The sequence below is a fragment of the Lycorma delicatula genome, chromosome 7, assembly GCF_047948215.1.
Source record: "Lycorma delicatula isolate Av1 chromosome 7, ASM4794821v1, whole genome shotgun sequence".
NCBI lineage: Eukaryota > Metazoa > Arthropoda > Insecta > Hemiptera > Fulgoridae > Lycorma > Lycorma delicatula.
The window spans coordinates 421709-442219 of record NC_134461.1 but is presented as its reverse complement, the minus strand read 5'-3'; positions in this window follow the sequence as shown (position 1 = coordinate 442219).

The window sequence follows — 20511 nt, the reverse complement described above, 5'->3', positions numbered from 1 at the left end:
GAAGTAAAAATGAACTAAAATTAAAACGTGTATTAAGAAACTATTTTTTTATGCATTTTGAATTATTTATTTATTAACAAAATGGATCACTTTTTACGTTTTTTTATATTTTTTTAAGATAAATTCTCTCTAATGATCATCTTATAAGTTTTTTCGGAAATTGTTATTGTTGTATCTGGCCGGGATTAGAACCCGGTACTCTGAACGAAAGGCCGAGACGCTACCGCTCAGCTACGGAAATAGAGTAATAATTAATTTTATTTTTCACTTTTAAGTCGGTTCAGCTATAATTACGTTTTGATTGTTTTGTTATACATTTACCATAACTAGGCGGGAATTCAACCCACGACTTTCAGTGTAACAGGGGGAGAAGTTATTTTCCCGTTGTTGCATTTTTCATTCGTTTTACTTATTTAATTTTAAATATTTAGTGATATGCGATATCAAATTTCTATTCGCGCGCGTGCGATTGTTTTAACGTGCACTTTTGTATTAATAAAAAGTCACCTGATTTGAGGTTTGTCCGAAATGGAACGTTAAATAAACGGTAACTATCAGTTCTATTTTATTTATCGTAAATACAGGGTGATTTAGGAGGAAAGGGAAATAATTTGGGAACCGATTCTAGATCTTGAAATAAAGGAAAAAGTTCATCTACAAACATATGTCCGAAAACGCTTGTTTGTAAAGTTACGGCTAGCGAAGATTTCGCTCGGATTTCAGTTCCCCTGTGAAATAAGTCATACTGAAATTTTTAAGGCGTTATATAAGGGGTAAAATTGATTGTTTCTTATGTTTTTTGTTTGTTATGTTGTGTTTTGACCCCACCTAGCGGGTGGGTTCGGTGTCGACATATTTACGAAACAAACAAACAAATATACAAATAAACTTTTTTATTCTATATATATATATATATATATATATATAAATGGCTTGTTCGTATGTGTGTCCGCTAAAGACCAAAAAACTAATGGACCGATTTACGCGCGGGAAAAGGGGAAAATGAAAAACGGGGAAAAGGTGGAAAGAGAAGAGGGGAAAATGGGAAAGGCTAAAAAGGGAACTGGGTGAGCGATGAGGGAGAAGAGCGAAAGGGAGAAGTTGGAAAGGGAAAAGGGGAAGGAGAATAAGTGAAAGGTAAAATTTGTGAAGTTCAGATTTTTAATATTTTATGAAATTTTCAATTGTGTTCATTTAAACTCTCTCTCTCTCTCTCTCTCTCTATATATATATATATATATATATATATATATATATAGCAATAGCGAAGCATTGCCGGGTCTGCTGGTATTTTAATAAAAATTAAAAAGCAAAAATTGTAATTATGGAGTAACAGATTTCATTTGCGCGCCGCGTGTGTGTGCGTGCGAAATCTTGCAATGATAAATACATGTAATAAAATAAATTTCTTATAGTAACAAAAAAAAAAAATAGTCAATGATCAATGATAAAATAATAAGATAATTTATAAAATTGTTTAGTTTATACGCCGACAGAGGACTTTTGCTAAGACGAATATTAGAGGTAATTCTTTTTTTATTTAATTTTTTTGGGATGACGTAACAAGTAAAGACAACTGACAACTATCACTGTGACAATGCGTCGACGGTAAGAAGGGTTAGGGGGAGGGGGGGAATGAACAAAACAAAGGTGGCTTCCTTCGCTCTGATTGGCTACCGTCGGACAGTAATGATCACGCGATACAATTCAAATACAACTGTAAACTTGAGTATATGGTGTATATGTGTGTGTTTTGCTGTCCAGCAATATATTAATAATCTCTATTTCTTATATAGACGTTCGATATAATTAAATTAAATCAAGATTTGTCGATTATTTTATATTTACTACATTTTATTTAAAATAATAATTAATCTCCCGTAATATTTATAATTTTTTTTTAAAAATTAAAAAAAAAAAGATTCTAATATTACATAATAACAGATAAAATTTTTCCAGTTTTATTTACCGCCGCACATTTATGCCTAATCATATCTCGAATAAGTATAACAGTAAAAAAAAAAATAATACAATTTAAGTACAATTGTTATTTAATTTCAAAATAATAAAAAGTGTATAAAACATAATTTTATAAGATGCCAAAAAAATTATATGCACAAGGCCCCATAAAATTGTGGAGACGATCATTAATTTTGAAACTTTAATACATTTTTAGTAAAATGCATAAAAATTTTACGACTTCCAAATTACTTTCCTATAATCTTTATTTTTCGAAGGAACTGCCCGAGGATGTAAATTCAGAAAAAATGGAACAGTCGAGGAATCGATTACTATTTAATTTAACGGGTTGGTTAATTAGCTTTATTTGTTACGATTTAATAACTAGTAGATGAGTAAAAGATGATGAAAAATGTGAATCTTTACCTAGCGAAAATATAAAACGGAATAATAATATTTCCTGAATGAAGCTGAGGAAACTCGCACGACGGAAAGAGTAGTAGCGTCAATGGAAAGTTCTGGTAAAAGTAATAAAGTGAAATGCTAGCGCATTACATAACGAATACCTTTGTTATAAATACACACTTGCTTAAATTTGAATCTTGGTTCAACAAACGATATTTTTTTCGGTATTTAAAAAACTATTTTTCTCTTAGATTTGTCATCGCTTTTAAGTCGCAAAATGTTTGAGATATCGAGGTCCGAATAATCGACGTTTTAATAAACATTTATTTCAGATTATATTTAATTAGAATCAAAATTATTTTCCGAATTTTTTGCAAGAAAATATCTCTAATAATTCAAGTACTTGAAACAAGCAATAATTTATGTAAATTTTACGGATAAATAAAATATGTGAGGTCGGATGTATAAAATCAGTCATTATTTTACTAACTGTATTATAACAACATAAAAAAAATTAAAATAAACAAAATAGTTATTAAGTATGATTTTTTTAGTTTTTAACACTAGTAATTAAAACGAAAAATATCATAAGTTCATTAATAGAACAAAACTGTATTGTCAAATGGAGAATATAACATCGATTTCAAATATTTTAGGAATTTTTATATATATATATATATATATATATATATATAAAATATAAAATAAAAAGTAAAATTATAATATATTGATTCGTTAATAAATTTAAAAAAATAAATAAAAAAATTTTACCGTAAAAATTAAAAATTGTTTTTTTTTTTTCTATCTTCTTACCGGTTAGTTGGAACCGATTTATTCTATGTAAGTAAATAAGTCAAACGCAATGCAGCGGATGATGCCAAATTTGGCGGGTAACAGGGCAAGGGAGAAGAAAAAGTCAGGTTAAATGGCAACAGCGTCAGTCGGTCACTAAATGTTAGAATACAAAAGCTCCCTATTGAGTCTCTGTACATAACCGAAGCGAACGATTCTTAAATAATTTTTAGGTAATTTTCAGTTTCAGTAAATATTATTCTCTCTTATAAATAATATAATATATTAAATTATTTATTTATTTGTATACTCGCACACGCGCGCACAATTTTTAATTTTAATTGTATATAAATATTGAAATATACTTTTCTATATAAATATAATTTTTTTTCTCACTCAAAATCTGTCATATCAAAACCTTTGCTATAACAAATTTTACTAGATAATAAAAATATGTTTTTATTCTCTCTCTCTCTCTCTCCCCCCTTCACACACTCTCTCCGTTTTCTCTCTCTCTCTCCCTCCCCCCGTCAATCACTCTCACATAGTTTTTTGTAATTTCTTTATTTCGCGTCGTTTATTATTGTACGTAATGAATTAGATGAAGTATAACCGATAAGGAATGCCGAACGATGCCGAGATTCGATCCCAGGATTATCGGTATAAGTCGGTTAATTTACCAACCGATCGATCTAAGGAAGGTCGTTAATCTTTTTTAAAAATAGTTTTCCTCTAAAAGAACGATCGACTAAACATTTTCAACAATTTTGTGATGTTTTTTCAATTTATCTTAAAAAATATAAATTAAACCACGGGAAATGTTAAATATAAAAATTTGTAATGAACTATTTGTCGTATATATGTCGTTGTACTGTTTACGAATAATTTCTGCTTAAAATATTATGTAGGCATAATTATTAAGATATATGATTATACAGAGTCCTTACCGGGTGTCGAATTCATATTATAAAATATTGGTTGCCTTCTACAAACCCACGACCGATGTTTTTTTCCTTTCTTACTTATATTATTAAATATATATGTTAAATAAAAACTACGCCGATAAATTTCTATAGATATTTTTACAAATTTATTAAAGCAAAAATATATGCGTGCTCAAACTTAATATATCTAATATAACACTCACGAAATACCCATTCCTTATATCAGTTTAGTTAAATACGATATAGAATGTATTTTACTCCGTTGTTAACTAATGGCCAAATAACCTAACATATAACTTGTGTTTAGTTTTTCGGTATTGTTTAATCGCTATTTAGAACTATAAATTATTAAGAGATAAATGCAACAAATTTATTTATTTATTATTATTAAATTTATTAATTTATTTTGTAAAAATAGACGAGAGTGAATTGGTTTCTAACATTTTTAATCTAATAAATAATTTGAATAATATATACACAGAATAAAACCACTGCCAATTATTGTTTCAAAAATTGTAATAATATTTTTATTTATTTATTTTTTATTTTTTTATTTTTTTTAATTACGTGTGTATTTTTCACACGTATCTATATTCGCCTAGGTGTGTCGGCGTGTTTTAAGCTTAATAATTTTGAACCGGATAAACCGATTTTGATGATATTTAGAATAGAAACACAAAAGGCAATTTGTCGGTAAAGGTTTAGGCATCTCCAGAGGATGAAAATGATTGTTTCTTTGAGGGAAATTTTCTCAAAATTTGCAAACGTAATCCCGCCTAAATCAGTATATGCGGTACGTGCTTATCTTAAAGAAATTTGTTCCTATATTCTTCCCTTCCCGATAACAAAAAAAAACTATCTTTTTATTTATCGCATATTTTAACGATTTTTTAATGTCTTCCTAAGCGTAGATATATTGCAAGTAGAAAAAAAAAATACCTCGGGGACGATATTGGAGCGATCAAATTTTAAAAACTTTTTTTTTAATAAAAGGAAAGAATGTGTTTCTTTTTAAAATCAGATTTTAATTTTACCAGGACGCGTCTTTTTGGTATGACAGAGAATAAAGGAAAAATAATTAAATTCTACGAATATACTACGATAAATGAAAAATTAAATTTTTATCCTGTTTCTTATTTACGAGGCTCGGTCGATAAATTTTTCACACCGGTATGTTACAGGGAGACAAAAGGTATTATCAAGTATTGCCAGGCGGCGCGCGATAGCTAAAATCTCCCTTACAAACTTGCGATAATGCGTTGAAATCCTTTAACCGTTTGTTTTCAGTAGCAGTTAAAACGGATCGAGTACGGCGAACATCAATAACCTCTGTTTAAAACAGCGCGTATCGATGGAATTTTTAACAACAGAACGTGTGAATCCGACGAATATTTTTCATCGTTTAAAAGAGATTTACGGTAGCGAAACTGTCGACAGCAGTAATGGGAATAGGTGGGCGTTGTAATTTCGCGAATGGAAAGCTGCCAAATCGAAATTTGAGGACGTAACTTGCAGCGGATTTCTGTGACCGACGAGAAACATGGAAAGCGGGTGAACGATTTGCTTCAAAGCGACCGGCGAATCACCCGGCAACGCATCGCTATTCAGTTAAGCGTATCTAAAGAACGAGTAGGTCATATTATCGAGCGACTGGGTTACCGTAAAATCTGTGCACGACGGCTCTGATGGCTCTCCGCAAGCTGAAGTTTGAGCCCGTTCCGCATCCGCCATACTCGCCGGATTTGTCTCGGTGAGATTTTCACTTCTTCCCTCATCTCAAGAGGGATCTCAGAGGTAATCATTTCACCACCGACGAACAGTTGAAGGAGGCTGTAGCCGCTTGGATCCGAGAAAGACCGCCAGTATTTTTCAGTTCCCATTAATATTCTTTGAATATTAATGGGAACGCCATTACCGTTATCGAAGATAGAAATCATTCGTGTCATCGGATTTTTACTAAGAAAGTTGAGAAACGAAGCGGTTTCCTATTATCTCCTGTACTCGGAAGAAGATACTTATAACATCGGTTATCGATTCGATACACTGAATTACAGCTGTTAATGAACCCTACTGACCAGTACGGTTCATCGCTATCACTCTATTCCCCGCAAATGTTACCCGAATATTAAAAATCATTACATTCAGAGAAAACAGTTCTGATTGTTGTCTTTCGTACTATAAATGTTTTATACTGTTTATAATCGTATAATAATAATAATAATGATTAAGACAGATTATAGTTATAATCTGATATACTATAGAAATAATATTATCTATTAATAGTACAGGTCGACAAAAAAAAAAAAAACAATAATTTGGAACCGAGATAAAAGTATATGAATGAGAAGGTATTGTTATGCTGAATCTTAAAATGAAACCGGTTTTTCTGAATGAAAAACCGATGTTTAGTTATGACCCTTTAAAATATTGAGAATTTTCTTAAATAATAGAATAAAAAAAATAATAATTACAATTAATACCTTTATTTCCAGATGTTTACGCTTATCTTAATTTCTTTTTTCTTATTTTTTTGTGTTCGGTGTAGTCTTCTCTTTTTATGATCCAGCAGCATTCACCCGTCGTAGATTCATCTCATCTGCCTTGAATAGTTGTTCCATTTGCAATACCTATATCTGGCGGGACATTATACATATAATCGAATTTCTTTTAATCCTTAACTGGGCGCGCAAGAATATATATTATAGGTATTATATATAACGTATAGGTTACTTATGTTAAAAGTCGTCAAGATCGGTAACAGATTCTATATCCGATGATTCGCCGCTGTAAACATAACCTATAGCGCGAAGCGTATGATGTACGCGTTCTTTTTAGACCGAATACTACCGCTTAAACATAAACTCCGCCAACTGTCCAATCAGGTGGTGTTTCGTGTTTCCAAATCTAGGTATTTTCCCCTTAATTTCACGCCAGAACCGTTCAATGTGTCGCGTGCGCGCGTCTGTATCGACGAAATTATAACCGATTAACAGTCGCACGATTAAAACCTTCAAACTGAAGACAGTTGTACGTCTGTCCTTATGTCGGTTGTACCTGGCAAAATGCATATCTTTATTGTAGGCGACAAAGTCTCGCGGCCTCGAATCTGGACAGGAACTAAAAAACTTTTTTTGGCGTCACGCTTTATTCCACCGAACACCCGGCTTCCTTTAATAATACGACCTCAATTGTACTTCCTTTTCCCTACTTTCGCTTCGTAAATCTCCACCGCTTTACTAATTCTTCCGATCGTTTGCGACCGTTCACAAATTATAACCGAACATACTTCCCTCAAATAACTGCGTGGTGGGAGAAGTCATTAAGTAGCGGATTACGTCTAGGAGGTAAGCATCGATAAGCCGTCAAACGAGAAATAGTTTTTTTTGTTACATTGCGGTTTTCAAAGAAAGTGAATTTATCTTGCGATACAAATTTAACGTACTTAATTTTTCTTCCTCCTCATTCTGTCGGTTTTTCCTACCCGATTGTAACATCGAAAGCCGCCTTTATATTTGTCATAATGGAAAGTATTAAAAGAGCCTCATACCGTTCACAAGCCACAACCGATAAATTTAAATCCATTCTCAAGAACAACAAACAAAACATACCGGGTTTATCTAGGAAACGTCAGGAATGAACGATTCCTTCGTTAAGCTGATTACAGTGCTGTATATCTGCGTTGAACTAAAACGCAGGTGATATTCAGCTCTCCTAATCGCATATTCTCTCCGTTCTCACTACGATCGCGGATGTAGTGAACATCATTACTATCAGAAAAAGTGATTCTGAATGATGCTTCTTTTGCCTCGTATGTTTTAAATGTGTTCATTGTCACAAGAAATACTGTATAGATTATAAAACTATTTAAAAATCTAAAATATTCTGTATTTACTGTAATCGCAATTGAAAATAATCAAATGCAATAAAACCGTGGTGACTGTAAAGATCTCTTCTCGGTTATAAAATTATATATCCTTTTTCAGTATATATTTGATTTAAATATGTATTCGGATGATACAACAAAAAATACAAAGTAGTTTGTATAAAACTATTCAACGTCTATTAATTTCTTCCGCGATTTCTTTTGTCCTTACAGCTTTACAAAGGGAGAAAAATTTAATTATTATTCATAAATTTAACAAAGATTCTTTCCAGCGTAATATAATTTTAAGTTATTATTCAAAAGGGATACCGGCAAGAAGTTATTACGCGTCTAATCTTTGTGTCGATTAATAAAAATTAAATTAGGCCGACAAAAAATTCATCGTAAGTAAATAAAAATCTATTGATATACATCAATAATAACCGCTGTAACCGTTTTATTCATCAGAAAAAACCACTTAATCACCAATAAATATTATTTACTGAATTACTTCAAAAACATTTTCTCCCCGTTCGTGCATCTTTAAATAACTCCTTTACAAGTAACATCTTTAATTTACTTAAGAATCTTTTGATTTTTTTTTTTTTTAATAAAATTTGTTAATTAATTAAATAATTTGGGGCTAGGTAACAGCAAAACCTTCTCTAAGATTCCGTTGTCGATTACAACAAGAAGTTATCGGTTGTTCTTAAATTTTGCCTATGTACATTTATATCTCCGTTGTTTCTATTCCGCTCATAAAAAAATATTTCAAAACATTATTTACGAGTAAATACGATCGGTGTAAAACATTATATTTAACAAGTGAAGGAAACATTTGTTCCAAAAATTTCTTCTTCGCTGTTAAACGTATAAATTTCTAGTACTTTTTGTTTCTCCTCCCCAAAACGGGGGGTTGAAATATATAAATAGGGATATTTCTCCGACCTGGTTAGTCAATATTTCGTGATATTCTCAGTTTCTTCCGGCTGAAAAACTTGCAAACTTTTACGAGGTGAAGAAACGAAGAAATACCAAATTTCTTATGTAACGATAACGGTAATGTAATATCGGCAAAATAAATACCGCTCAGACAATTAACACTGCACGTATTGATGCCTGGAATTAATGAAACCTGACCTGCTATAAAATTACGGGTGGACAAATTATAATAAAATTTCTTATATTATAATTCAATTTTTGCACGCTTTTTCCCAGGATAATGCGTTAATCATTACCCGATAGGGTACACTTGCGTTGAGAAAAATTAGGCCAAACAAAGCCAGTCCGACTAACAATTTTATGACCCGGCACGTGTTGTACCGGGTCATAGGCAGCACTGATGTGTTATCAGTGCTGCCTAGGCTTTTCTTTTAAGCTACAAAACGTTCAAATTATCTGTCAAATTTAACCGATTATTAATAGCGATAAATTGTACGCTATTTTATAATCTTACATCGTGCCACTAGTCGATAGCAAATTTCATTCAAATCGCACATTTTATGCAGTCAGAATTTTATGAAAAATAAATGAAAAAATGTACAACATGTAGGTAGATTGAATAAGATTGAACATGTAATACGTTAAATGACGCGTTACAAAAATTTAATTAAAACAAATATGTCGCCGGGAAAGCACGGCTTCATCCAAGAATATATTATTTTGTAAGCGGCAAATAGAATTAAATCGCAAGAAAATTACATCGTTACATAAAATAACCGAGCCTAGTTATTTTAAAGAATACATTTTTAAATAAGTTTCAGAATTAGTACGGTATTTTTAATTTAGAATAAACATTGCAAACTGCTAACAACCACGTGCTGGTGTTTTTATACGTTAATTTTACCTTAATTCCTAGTAATGTTTACGTTATATCTACAACGACGATGTCATCCCGTAGAAAGTTCTACGAAAAACAGAGGAGACGTTAATACGTCGTGTGAAAAATCAAGTAAATTGTCACCGCCGACCGTTAGCTAACTAACTTTTGTGTAAAAACCGTTAAAAAGAAATGAAATGAAATGTAATAGAATCCTTAAATAAAATTTGGTCAAAACAACATATTAATATATATTTTTTTAATTTTAGCGGTACACAATGATGAAAATTCGAGAATTAACTCTGCTATGAAGTTAGAATGATATCGTATGTTTCGCACTAATTCGGTTTTTCCAGTTTGTCTTAATTAGAAGATAGCGAAAAGGTTATTTATATAAAAACAAAATTGATAGTTTCAGCGCTACAATTAGATTGAAATTTATTCTTACCGAAATATCAGAGTGTGGATGATTTTAATAGGCGTTTATATGACTGAGAAATATCAAAGTGAAATAATATCTCGTTAAGTAATTTTTGTAACGATAACTACAAACTATCGCACGGCTCTGGTCAATGCTACTTGTTTATTTTCTGAAATAAGAGGTAATAATAAAAATAATATTCAAGACTTAACGAATCGGTAGTAAAAATGTTCAAAATTGAGTAGTTTCAACCGTGACTTAAGGTAACATAAGATGTAGTTAAAATTACAATATTTTGGTCTATCTAAAAGAAAATTTATTTACGCCCCTTCAATATTTTCTCACCGCATAAAAAATATAACAAAAACAGTCGTAAACTACTAAACAAAATCTTAAGACTTGCTGTCATAGACACCTACACATACAATACACATAGAATTATGTAATATTATAAATAAACACAAAACATAAAAAAGTATAACGATACAAGAGACGAGATCATTTTGTTTCTGTTGGCGGTTCACTATCTGTTATAACAGTTTGAAAAGTTAAAGATAAAAAACTACGATCTATAAATTAAGTAGAAGACTTATAAATCCACTGATCTGCGGGGTCAATTTTTCATTTGTTTAATTTGAGACAACTTTTGAAATAAACCATAAAAAATGGATTTAAAATTATTCTGAAAGAAAACATACCTTTTATTTTCTGCATTTTAGGAAACCTCAGCAGACAATCTAGGAAAAAATTAGAATTTTCATCTAGTAAACTATAATTTCTTAACTTCCGGGACCTCAGTTAACCATTTTTTATTCGCAGAGGATGACATGAATGCTTTGTAGCGTGTGTGAAATATGCCATGCCTGACCGGGATTCGAACCCAGGACCTCCGGGTGGAAGGCCGAGACGCTACCACTCGCACCAAGGAGGCTGGCGATATATTTAACCTATGTTTTATAATCTGATTCTTTGCGTTTTGAAAATTTTATGTATGCTTTCCCGCGTATGAATTTAATTTTTTCATAAAATTGCATTTGTAAAACTGTTTTTACTTAGAGATTAAGAGTAAATGACTATTATAAAATTTCATTTTGATAAGAAAAAAGAGTTTGGTAATTATAAGCTAGGTTTTTCCTTGTAACAAATTTCCCATGTCATCTTATTAATTTTTAAATAGAATAGTAAAATTCTTCTTTTAATTTTAGGATCTTTTCTATAAAGAAAAACAAAGTAAACTCTTAATTTAATTACCTAGAAAAGTTACTGAATTCCGTTTCTGCTAATCAACAGCAAAAATAACTTTAAAATTGGCAATATTTTTAACCGAACTGAGATATATATTAAAGGAAAATATTGGCTTGACTCAAATATATATCTGAAATCTAATATTATTTCAGTAGCTTTACATGTGAAGTAGATTTAATCGGTCGGGCTTTGTAAGTAGTTGCAGCACTTTTATTTTACTTATCGTTAAATCTACAACAGAAAGAAAGTACTGCTCTACTAGTAAAAATGACACCATCACGTATTTTTTTTTTTAATCGTATTTCTCGACTCCTGAGTTAAAAGCACTAAAATTTACTTTTTTTTTCTTCGACGTTAGTTCTTTCACGGAAGTCTCTACTTCGTCAGAATATTTTATAAGTAATACTGTTTCCTTAAAAAATTCATCGTATTTAAATTTTATTTGAACTTCAAAAATTAGGAATAGTTTTTTAGTAATTATGTGTGGGTTGTTGATCTCAAGATTTATCGTTATTCACAATTTCCTGATAAAGTAAAACGTTTAGATAAGATTCAAATTCCCAAATTCAAATATTTGATGAAATCACAACGAAGTTGAAGTTATTCGAGAATTATTTTGCTCCCCGCGTAGCAAAGTCAAAGAGTTTAAGCGTTCCGTTTTTACTTGTCTGTTTGAATATCTTCAAAATTTAGGTAGTCAACTTCAGCTTAGTAATCAAAAACCGATTTGAAACTTATCGTATTTCTCAAAGTTTGAATTTGATTTTGAGCCAAGCGTATGCGTTGTTCTTCAAGTCTTTGAGAACGTTCTTGCGTAGATTCACGTTGTTTGCGATCATAAATCGTAACACCCCTAGAAATTCTTCTTTCTATCTGTGACTTTGGCGTTACGAAAATATTAATACCAAATTGAATGTCGAATCTAAGCAGATGACGATTATGGCTTACCCTTATGTAAATTCTTAGTTCAGAAACTAAAGATATAAAGAGTGCTACAGTCGTAAATTTGTAACGGTCGTCATTTCCTATAATTTTATTATCAAATTAATTTACTTTTACGTATATTATGATACTAATACAAATTGATATTTTATAGATAACGAATTAAATTTAGTAAATCACATAATTACTGTCTGAAGAAGTCGATATTAATATAAACAACGCATTAAATTTTGTTAAAGGAAGTTATCGATTTTTATTTATAAGCTATTTGTTTTATGATTTACATAGTAGTGAGATTGATTATTTAAACTGCGGTTGGTAACCTTCCAGGTTTCATAACAAAACTACAGATAAAATTTCGTAATGACTGGTTATCGGGAACAAACGAAAAGATGTCAATATATGTAGAACCGAGGTTAATTATTTTGTTTTCCTTCTGGACGCTACTTTGTGATTTTCAACAAAAAAAATTATTTCTCAGAAACGGGTAAACTTACATTAATTAAATTTGGAAAATCTAAATTTTTATTTTACAAAATAAAAAAAATTTAACATCTTTACCTATTAAAAAATTTATTAAGCTTTTTAGTTTGAATAAAATGACAAACGATCGAGTACACAATGAACCCGGCAGTACGCGTTTTTATCCGTTTCTATTTCCTCCATCAAATGTAATAAAAATTATTAATTACAAATAATAATAGTAAATTAATAAAAATTACCCGCTTTTAATATTTTAAAAACCATCGTGTCCCTTCGACGTCGTACGCTTGGAAATACAAAAAATTTGTAAATATTTAATCTAGAACATTTATAACACAATATTCGTATAGATAATCTAGTATTAAAATAGGTCTTTCCTTTAGCTCTACAGTCTTAACATTTTTTGCTTTGCTTCTACGCGTACGTGTGTATGTATTGAGACATAATGGCGCACAATTAGATCACATATACAAAAAACCAAGAGGGTTAAAGAAGTGAACAGATTTGTTAGTAACTCATAATAAATCGTTTCTACTCGCTCAATCACTGTTCCTTTCTCTCTACACAGATATATATGTATGTATATATATATATATATATATATATATATATATACATACATACATACATACATATATATTAAAACGTATTACACAAGAGATACGGAATTTCAATCCTTCTTTTTTTTAAAAGATAATTTTTTTGGACAGTTGTCATTTTAACTACAAATAAGAGATGATTTATTATTGCATTTATGTCGAATGCTTTGTCTTAGATCAGTTCGGTTTCACTTCTTTTTTTAACGGTTTTTTTGTATTACACTAGTTTGCAGCTGTTTTATATCTTTGCTAATGTACTTTACTATGTACAGGTCATATTCTTTGTAATAAATATTATTTATACCATTTCTATCTAAAATTTTCCTTCAAAGATATTTCCACTCCCGTTTGAATTATAAAAAAAAAACTACGTAATCATTTCTTTATTTTTTTTCTCTAAAATATATATATTTTTTCATTTTATATATTGATTTAGCTATTTGTCAATGCGAGCATTAATTACCGGACGATTTACAATCGCTGTAAAAATATGTTTTATATTAAAATTAATTAAGTATATTAGTTCTTTCCACGTCAAGAACATTTGCACAGATATATACCTTATCAAAAAAGTTTTTTAATACTTGTACGACAGATTAATAACAGAAAGTAAATGTTAAAAATTTTATGGTATTTGTTTTTTAGTCCTTTAAATAAATATCCGCTCTCCTAATATTATAACTAAACTATTATTGTTGTACTATATTTTTTAAATGCAGATTATGGATGCCGGTTGCAAACCGGTAAATAAGTACTTATGTTTTATTTTTTATGTTTTAGTATTTTTATGTATTTTAGATTATATATCACGATACAAAAATCTTGTATTTTTATTTAGATAATTATTGTTTTTAACCTTTTCTGATCATGCAGCCATTAAACTGGATATGTACGGTGTCAGTTTTAAAACGCTGTTACAAAATCATTTTATATATCTTTGTCGGTTATTCTGTTTTATATTCACAAAGGAATCGGTTTTATTACACACAATTTGAACGATGTAAAATGTTTTATTTAGACTAGAACGAATATGACCATTTTTCTCTCAGAAATCTGCTTGTGTGTGTGTGTGTGTGTGTGTGTGTGTGTGTGTGTGTGTGTGTGTGTGTGTGTGTGTGTGTGTGTGTGTGTGTGTGTGTGTGTGTGTGTGTGTGTGTGTGTGTGTGTGTGTGTGTGTGTGTGTGTGTGTGTGTGTGTGTGTGTGTGTGTGTGTGTGTGTGTGTGTGTGTGTGTGTGTGTGTGTGTGTGTGTGTGTGTGTGTGTGTGTGTGTGTGTGTGTGTGTGTGTGTGTGTGTGTGTGTGTGTGTGTGTGTGTGTGTGTGTGTGTGTGTGTGTGTGTGTGTGTGTGTGTGACTTGTGCATTATAATTACTATGAGGGTTAGGGATTTATTAAATAGCTCTTACTAGCAACATACCGAAAAACATATGCTGCACACAACAAAAAAGTCATAAATACGTCACTTTTACTTGATGTCTATAAATATATTTTCCGACAAACGATATCGGTAAACATGTAACGCATGTTTTTTTTTGTGAATATGAATAGCCTTTTGGGTGGCGGGAATATTTATAAAACGTAGTTTTCTGAATCTTCTTTCATTTATACTAAGATATATTACTAATCTGTGATTTATGACACGAGTTTCTCATCATATTTTGCCCAATTTCCAACGGATTTGCTTGAAGTATTATTTTTAAAATCGGCAAACTATGTTTCAGAAACACAAAGCAAAAAAAAAAAAAAATAGCGCTCAAGGTTTCTTTCGCTACCTGCGTCAAGGATAAATATGTTGAATAAAGTTGTATATGTAATTTTCAATCGATAATATAGATAAATATGAAAGCGAATAATGTAAAAATTCTTAGCGATTTGGAGTTGTGAGGAGTAATTTAAAATGACAGCGTAATAAAATTTAAACTAGTTTAATAAACAGTATTGATATTTTTCCAAATTTTTTTGTGGCTTTCAAAGTTAAGATGCGATTACTTTACTTCCAAACGGATTTAATTCACAATGAACAAGCAGACGTTTAAATGCCGAGGGGTTGTAATCGTGATAAAGTTTGAAGTTGTATAGTCGACATATTATATGGACAACATACATCATGTAAATTATTAGCGGCTTGAATGTAGATTTGAAAACAGACAGGAGACAACGTTTCAATCGGTATCGGTTTGTAATTGTGATTACTGTAAAATATTAGTGCGGTGTTATCAGCAGTCACGTGAAGACCTTGTGTAACATTATTTACGAGTTTACAAACAAATAATTGAAAAATGTTCTATCTTAAATGAATTTACCTTTTGCTTCTTTTTGTGTCGATAAATGCAATTATTAACCGTTTTATTTATTCAAGTTATTTATTTTAGCATTAATTTTTATTTACTTTAAAGATGTTTATGCGTTTTTAATTTATTTCGCTCGTGGTAAAACCCTTAAATATTTACATTGTATTGTCATACAAACCTTCTAAATTCTCGTCTTCCAAGTAAACGTTTACCTTCTGTGTACTTTTACAAAACCGTTTGGCGAAATAAGTACATTTTCTGCTAAACATCTACTATCCCAGAAACAATTCGTGGATTTCGTTAGTTCAACTACATTATTGCTAATTATTATCGGAAAGACACGATTCTCATTTCTTTATCCCCTTCCCCTTCTAAATTTAACGCATCAAGATTTTGTTATATTTAACAAACTGCATTATACGCTTTTTAAATTTCAGGTTTATCTCGTTCTCGATTATTATAATACACAAGAAAGAGTGTAATGTATTTAGGGTGTATGTTTGTATGAATGTATGTTCCACTGTTGCGGCTCAACGACCGAACCGATTTAGATGTATGACCCCGCGTTGGAATCCTTTCGTTACCGGGAGTTACATTTTGTAGACGATATATATAACGAATTATTGTGCTCCGATCGGAATGAAGGTTTATTTATAATTAGTTTTGTAATATGAGAGTTGCCAGTTCAAATTCTACCTGCTGCGAGAGGTTAAAATTTGTAAACCGATCGATACCTATCCGACCGACTCATAACGGGGGTACATCGATGGTAATAGTTTAAGGAAATCGGGCATGTTGCTAATGAAAATAGTCCCTTGTGTACCGTCGACTATCAAATTAGGCTAATTTTACCGTGATGGCTTTCTGGTTTTTATTTTTTCTCGAGAACAACCGTTCGGTGTTTTTGTGCCGTCAAATCTTTATTTATTAATAAAATGTTACTTTTTAAAAGACTCGCTTGAAAAGTTTCAATAATATTTTGGGCATTTTTGCCAGGGTATCTTAAAATCCAAGAAAGTTTAGTCTGTTATGTTCTATAATCAAACGGTAGAAGGTGACACGATTTAAAAAATTTTACTTGAAGAAAAACTTAAGTATTCTCTAAAATAATATTTAATACCGCGGTTTCCAGAAGAGTAACACGTGATTTTCTAGTTCCCTACTCGTTTGCCGAATACAGAATCAAACCCCAATACACCGAGAGTTACGATACGTAATTGGCCGCAAGTAATCTTTTATAACGCACATCGTTACAGTTTAAGAAAGTCGCTGTCATTTTTTTATTTAGATCAAATGATTTACAGGCGTTATAGTTATAAAAAAAAATAGAAGACCGAACAGTATAAAGCTTTCTTTTACGGTTAAATCAAAATTCCATCGATCGGTGGTGAAGAAATATGATAACGCTAAAAGCTTTAGTAAAACTCGGATACAAAATGAATCGTGGATTTTATATTTAGAAAATTAAATTTGTTAACTTATCCTTGTGTTTATATTTATGAATATGCAATCTTTGCCAATAAAAATAATTGCTTATTCGTAAAAAAATAACAATATCCATCTTTACTAAACCAGATGGATTTACAAAAAAGAGAAGCTTATAATGCTTCCGTTGTAATCTTTAATAATTTGCCAAACTATCTGAAAAATCTTTCCTTCAAAAGATTTCTTTACAAACTAATTTTACAAAAAGATTGTTCAAAAGAATTCCGATATATTTTGAAAGTATGAGATTTATTATTGTTTTTATTTTAAATAATTTTTATGTTTGTCTTTTTTTTTTAACTCTTATTACTTTACAAAACATGTGCTGTATTTATTATGTTGCTGTATTTATTATATAATAAATACATAGATAATCACAAAAATAAATTCATAGCTAATCACAATGCCAAATTTTGTTTTGTATATTACATCTTAATTCAGTTTTTATTATTTCCGTTCTACTACATTTATTATACTTTTTTCTCTATTTCTTTCTTTCTTATTTATTATTATTAAAATTTAAATAGCATAAACTTGAAATAAAATGCTAATAGCGTGGAGCAGAACTGCACTTTTACGCTACTTATGTTATCTTTGTAAAACATTTTTAAACTTTTATTCTTATTTCCAATATTGTTCATTTTTTAGGGTGCTATTTCTGATAATTTTATGTATACATGAACGGATCAGGTTATAAGGGATATTTTCAGTTTGTTGAGGTATTTATAATTAAATATATATATATTTTTTTTTATTAGTTTTCCAGTTGATATAAAACAACAAATGTAAAAATCTCAATTCAGATATATGTGTATTTTAAAAATACAACAGGTACTAAGTATATAATTCATAATAAAAATTTTGTGGCTAAAATATCAAAAATAATCTAATAATTAAAAAAAATAAATAAATAAATAAAAACAGTATTTTTCACTACCTCCATTTTGGATTAACAGGTTAAATATTAATAAAAAGGAACAGTGAGTAATTAACTCATGGTCAAATAATGGGCAGGCAGGAGTAGGTTTCGTAATGAACAAGAAGATAGGGAGGAGAGTGGAGTATTTCAAGACGCATAGCGATAGAATCGTACAACGATTGTTAACGTCTATATGCCTACAAGCGCCCATGATGATGATGAGGAGGTAGAGTGTGTATACGAAGAGATTGATGAAGCAATTAAACACGTAAAAGTAGATGAAAATTTAATAATAGTTGGAGATTGGAATGCAAGCATTGGAAAAGGCAAGGAAGGAAATATAGTGGGTGAATACGGGCTGGGCAAAAGGAATGAAAGAGGGGACCGACTTATAGAGTTTTGCACGAAGTATAATTTGGTAATTGCCAACACCCAATTTAAAAATCATAATAGAAGAATATACACTTGGAAAAAGCCAGGCGTTACTGCAAGGCATCAGATAGATTATATCATGGTTAAGCAAAGATTTAGAAATCAACTCGTTGACTGCAAAACTTACCCTGGAGCAGACATTGATAGCGACCATAATTTGGTGATAATGAATTGTAGATTGGGGTTTAAAAACCTGAAGAAAAGGTGTCAGATGAATCGGTGGAATTTAGAGAAGCTTGAGGAAGAGGAGGTAAAGAAGATTTTTGAGGAGGACATCGCAAGAGGTCTGAGTAAAAAAGGTAAGGTAGAAAATGTAGAAGAAAAATAGGAGAGTGTTAAAAAGGAAATTCTTAAATCAGCAGAAGCAAACTTAGGCGGAATAAAGAGAACTAGTAGAAAACCTTGGGTTTCAGGCGATATATTGCAGCTGATGGATGAACGTAGAAAATATACAAATGCTAGTTATGAAAAAAGTAAAAGGAACTATCGGCAATTAAGAAATGCTATAAACAGGAAGTGCAAACTGGCGAAAGAAGAGTGGATTAATGAAAAGTGTTCAGAAGTGGAAAGAGAAATGAACATTGGTAAAATAGACGGAGCATACAGGAAAGTTAAGGAAAATTTTGGGGTACATAAATTAAAATCTAATAATGTGTTAAACAAAGATGGTACACCAATATATAATACGAAAGGTAAAGTCGATAGATGGGTGGAATATATTGAAGAGTTATACGGAGGAAATGAATTAGAAAATGGTGTTATAGAGGAAGAAGTGGAAGTTGAGGAGGATGAAATGGGAGAAACAATACTGAGATCTGAATTTAAGAGAGCATTAAAAGATTTAAATGGCAGAAAGGCTCCTGGAATAGACGGAATACCTGTAGAATTACTGTGCAGTGCAGTTGAGGAAGCGATTGATAGATTATACAAACTGGTGTGTAATGTTTATGAAAAAGGAGAATTTCCGTCAGACTTCAAAAAAAGTGTTATAGTAATAATACCAAAGAAAGCAGGGACAGATAAATGTGAAGAATACAGAACAATTAGTTTAACTAGTCATGCATCAAAAATCTTAACTAGAATTTTATACAGAAGAATTGAGAGGAGAGTGGAAGAAGTGTTAGGAGAAGACCAATTTGGTTTCAGGAAAAGTATAGGGACAAGGGAAGCAATTTTAGGACTCAGATTAATAGTAGAAGGAAGAACAATTGTAACATGTACAGGAACCAAACAGCAACAGTAACAATTGAAGAACATAAGAAAGAAGCCGTAAGAAGAAAGGGAGTCCGACAAGGATGTTCCCTATCTCCGTTACTTTTTAATCTTTACATGGAACTAGCAGTTAATGATGTTAAAGAACAATTTAGATTCGGAGTAACAGTACAAGGGGTGAAAAGATAAAGATGCTACGATTTGCTGATGATATAGTAATTCTAGCCGAGAGTAAAAAGGATTTAGAAGAAACAATGAACGGCATAGATGAAGTCCTACGCAAGAACTATCGCATGATAATAAACAAGAACAAAACAAAAGTAATGAAATGTACGAGAAATAACAAAGATGGACCACTGAATGTGAAAATAGGAGGAGAAAAGATTATGGAGGTAGTAGAATTTTGTTATTTGAGAAGTAGAATTACTAAAGATGGACGAAGCAGGAGCGATATAAATTGCTGGATAGCACAAGCTAAACGAACCTTCAGTAAGAAATATAATTGGTTTACATCAAAAATTATATTAAATGTAAGGAAAAGATTTTTGAAAGTGTATGTTTGGAGGGTCGCTTTATATGGAAGTGAAACTTTTACGATTGAAGCACCTGAGAAGAAAAGATTAGAAGCTTTTCAAATGCGGTGCTATAGGAGAATGTTAAAAATCAGATGGGTGGATAAAGTGACAAATGAAGAGGTATTGC